Source organism: Microtus ochrogaster, linkage group LG1, assembly GCF_000317375.1.
Source record: "Microtus ochrogaster isolate Prairie Vole_2 linkage group LG1, MicOch1.0, whole genome shotgun sequence".
Classification (NCBI taxonomy): Eukaryota; Metazoa; Chordata; class Mammalia; order Rodentia; family Cricetidae; genus Microtus; species Microtus ochrogaster.
The window spans coordinates 57194087-57198687 of NC_022027.1; the positions used below are offsets into that span (position 1 = coordinate 57194087).

General features: G+C 43.8%; 1 protein-coding gene and 1 pseudogene across 5 annotated transcripts in view; one reads left to right on the plus strand and one right to left on the minus strand.

Moving 5' to 3' along the window:
* Window positions 1-4601, minus strand: part of Evi5 (ecotropic viral integration site 5) — a 139187-nt gene that overhangs the window by 109009 nt on the left and 25577 nt on the right. The gene's annotated exons all lie outside the window — the stretch shown is intronic.
* LOC102002590 lies at window positions 1922-2209 on the plus strand (annotated as a pseudogene).

Here is a 4601-nt window from a genome sequence, read left to right on the forward strand (position 1 = left end):
CCCGGCTTCCAACTATTTTTCTAACTTTACAACACAGGTTATACACTGATAGAGCTACTGGTTTCTAACTTAATTCTACTGTGGCCTGTAAGCACACGCTAAGACCACGTCACGTCCCAGAATGTGGTCTGGATGGGTTTGCCCTCAACCTTAGAGTGCGTTTTCTGCGCTCAGTCACCCACTTCTGGTACTGCTCAGTGGTAGTCACACGTGCTGGACCCTGCAGTCCTAACAGTGGATCCACTCAAGGTCCAGGTTTTGCTTGTTGGTTGGCTTTGTATTGAGATGGGGTCACATGTAGTCGGGGCTGGCCTCTAACTCACTACTTTGCTTTGCCTCACTAACTGTAATGTCTTTTTGAAGAAATGGCTGTACTCTGTTAGGTAAGGACTATCTTTATTCCTGGTAACTCCCTCTCAAACCTGCTTTGTCTGAAATCAATACAGCTACTTCAACTTTCTTTTGATTATTTAACAAAGTCCAAAAGGCAAACAAAGAACCATGTGAGGTATGGTGGCAAACATTTGCAATCCCAGCACTCTGAAAGCTGAGGCAGGAAGATTCCAAATTCAAGGCCGACCCGAGTTACATAGTGAGATCTCACACCTCAAAGGAAAAAAAGAAAATCTCAGCACTTAGGAGAATCTCTGTGAACTCAAGACCAATCTGATCTACAGGAGACACCCTGTCTCAAAGAGAGAGAGAGAGAGATAACTTTGTATATAAAATCCCTTCTGAACGAGAGTTTTTCCAATAACTACTGTACTGAGTTAAAGTCCTAACAACGCAATAAAGTTTTAAATGTTTTTTTTATTTACTTAGTATAGGTGTTCTGCCTGCATACGGCACAGACACTAAGAAACAATGAATGGGATCTCTCTGCACAACACCACCATTCAGTAAAGAGGCAGGGTACAGGATGGAAAAGGATCTTCACCAATTATATATATATATATATATATATATATATATGTATATATATATATATTCACATCCAATAGAAGGCTAGTATCTAAAATATATAAAGAACTTTTGAAAAAAAAGACTGGATATCAAGAAAATAACCCAGCTGAAAACATGCAGAGAGAGAGTTCTCAGAACATGGCGTACAGAAGCATGCAGAGTTCTCAAAACCAAGGAAACACAAATGGCTGAGAAACATTTAAAGGAACGCTCACCATCGTTAGTCATCAGGGACATGCAAGTCATAACTACTTTGAGATTTCATCCTCCACCAGTCAGAATGGCCAAGATCAACAACACAAAGGAGAGCCCATGCTGTGAGGATCTAAAGAAAACCCCTATTCATTACTGGTGGGTGCAAACCTGTACAGCCACTGTGCACATCAGTGTGCAGTTTCTCAGGAAGCTGGGAATAGATCTACCTCTACCCCAAGATCCAGTTGTACCACACTCTTTTGCATATACACAATGGACTCTACATCCTACTACATAAATGTAGACATTTGCTCATCCATAATCATTGCCGCTCTATTTACAATAGCCAGAAATCGGAAACAGTCTAGATGTTCATCAGTTGATGACAGGATAATGAAAATGTGGCACATTTACACAATGGAATATTATTAATTGTTAAAAAGAATGAAATTTGCAGATAAATGGATGGAGCTAGGGAAAAAAAAATCATCCAAGTGAGGTCACCCAAACCCAAAAGGAGAAATCAGTATGTTTTCTCTTATATGGGGATATGCATGCTACAATCCACATAACGACAGAGGTTAGGTACCTATTAAAGGACAAAGGGAGAGAAGAGGATCTCCCTAGGAAGGAGAAACTAAAAGATATATAGTTATGGGAGGGAGGGTTGAGTGTGAGGAACAAATGGGAGGGAGATGGGAGAGTGGGGTGACAGAGAAATATGGAGAGAGCGGGGCTGGGCGGCTTAGAGCGGAGCAGCAACATGGCGGCGTCTGGAGCTGGTGACCCTTTGGGTGCTAAGGATGGAAATGCCCCATTCGCTCAGTGCATCGACCCGTCGCGGGATAAACTGACCCCAGCACAAGTGCAGTTTATGCGGCAGGTGCAGCTTGCCCAGTGGCAGAAAACACTGCCACAGCGGTGGACCCGGAACATCGTGACTGGCCTGGGCATCGGGGTCGTGGTATTAGCTATTTATGGTTACACCTTCTATTCAGTGGCTCAGGAACGTTTCCTTGATGAGCTGGAAGATGAGGCCAAAGCTGCCTGAGTCCGAGCTTTAGAGAGGAAGAGAGCATCAGGACCCTAACTGTACGGACCATCTTCAAACTGCTGGAGCTCCTGTACCCCTTAAATGATGCCTGGCGATCTCACGGCATCGCTGGCTTCCTAACTTCGAACTGTGATTGAGCCCAACAAGCCAGAGACTGTGCGTCTGGCCACTGCCGGACGGGGGGATTGCTCATTTCACATGCAGTTTGTACAGTTACTCAGCCTTCTAATTTCCTTGTTCGAGAGGTATGAGCCCTTGCCTTTCCTCAAACTTTGTGGTTTACCCCTTCACCTCCCAGGGGCCCAACTGTTAAGGGGGAAGGTGTGGTGTATCTGCAGAGTTGGAACCTTAAGTAGGAAAGATGGGGTCAAGTTAAGAGAAATAAAATGAGTCATCTCTCCGGAAAAAAAAAAAAAAAGAAATATGAAGAAAGAAAACTAAGGGCATTTGAGAAGCCGTGGGAAACTCACTACCGTAGAAGTTTCCTAAAATACATACATAAATGAAAGAAATCAAAATGGTGCCATCAAACAATGGAGGTGACAATGCCCCAATTAGATTATCTTCCACCAAGAAGTGAAACCTTAAGTGTCAGAAATGGGTAATATCTAGTTGAGTGCTTAGCCAGAGGTCACAAAGAAACCCCAAATATCTGTGGCTATTACCAAGGTTATTGGTTGCTCTCAACAAACTGATGAGAAGGCCTTTCGCTGAAGATAACACAGTTCATCAAAAATAAACTCAAGCCGGGCGGTGGTGGCGCACGCCTTTAATCCTAGCACTCGGGAGGCAGAGGCAGGCGGATCTCTGGGAGTTCGAGGCCAGCCTGATCTACAAGAGCTAGTTCCAGGTCAGGCACCAAAAGCTACAGAGAAACCCTGTCTCGAAAAAAAAAACAAAACAAAACAAAACAAAACTCAAGCTGGTGCCTAACTAGAGGCTTCACCCCTGCTGGCTAGTGTTCATGGTGCTGGAAGGTACTCTGTATGCTACCTGAGGAGAAAGGCAACCATCAACTCAGCTACAAACCCTGCAATCTACAGTGGTGACCAGCCTACAAGATACGCTGGTGCAATAGTGACACAAATGTTGTGAGTGTTATCAACTCACAAAAACTATGATTGGATAGAAGGCCCACTGCATGAGATGGAACTCATGTCTGACACTGCAAGAATTATTAAGAACCTAGGACTGGATAAGTCATGGGCCTACAGGAAAACCGCCATTCTGTTAAAAGTTAACAGTAATAAAATGACTTCTAAAGACATTCTACTACACACAGAGATCAGCGTCTCAATCATCATCCAAGAAGCTTCTTCCTAAGTAGATGGGAACTAACTCAGAGACTCACGACTGAACAACGTGCAGGAATGAGAGACTCTAGGGCACTCGGTCCTCAGCGACCTCCATCAAACCCTCCCACAGGGCTCAGGAGCTGTGTAGAAGAGGAGGTGGAAAGGCTTAAAGAGCCAGAGGGGATGGAGGACTCCATGGAGGAGTGTCTTCCAGGCACAGAACTAATGCACATTCAAATTCACAGGACTGTGGCAACACACGGGCCTGCAGAGTTTCAAGCCAGACAGGATTTCACTGGTCAGAGGGAGAAGTGGGCATAGGCTCCCACCTTAACCAAGAAACTACCTGCAGTTGACATCTGCTTGCAAAGGAAAAATTCGTTTTCTCCACAATGGAGTCTCTCTGGGTGTATTAGTCCCACTTAAGGGTAGCTCCCATGCCCTTCCATAGATGATCAACACAAAATAAATTGAAGGGTATTTTTGTAGACTTTTTGTCCCAAAATGCTTTGCTTGGGCATTTTTTTCTTATTGGTCCTGTGTTTGGATATTTGGGGTCCACTTTTTATTGTTTTTCCAGTATGTGTCTGTGTCTGAAAACTATTTTTCTCCCCACCCCCACCTTATTTGGTTTGTTTGGGGTTTTCTTTGGGTGGGTGGGGTTGGTTGGTTTTCAGACACATAATATAACTCTTGTAGACCAGGCTGGCCTTGAACTCACAGAGATCTCCCTGCCTTTACCTCCTGAGTGCTGGGATTAAAGGTCTGCCTGCCTGATGAGTTTTTTAATTGGATAAAGACAAGTGAAATATAAAGACATGTTACACTTTCAAACCCTGTCTATAACCAGGAACCATTTCCATCCTCTGCTCCTGTTCGGCAGCAGTGTTCTGTGTGCTGTCTGCACCTGCCACACTTTCTCCCCATCTGAAGACACTTCTTGGCTATACTCAATATTCTGAATTCAAGTATGGTAAAAACACAAATGAGTGCTTTTCCGTTGCTACTTGGTATTGTCCCCTAATTAAATCCCCACAATGCACTATGTCTCATTATACCATTATATTAGTTATTATTCCTTAAGAAATAAACAT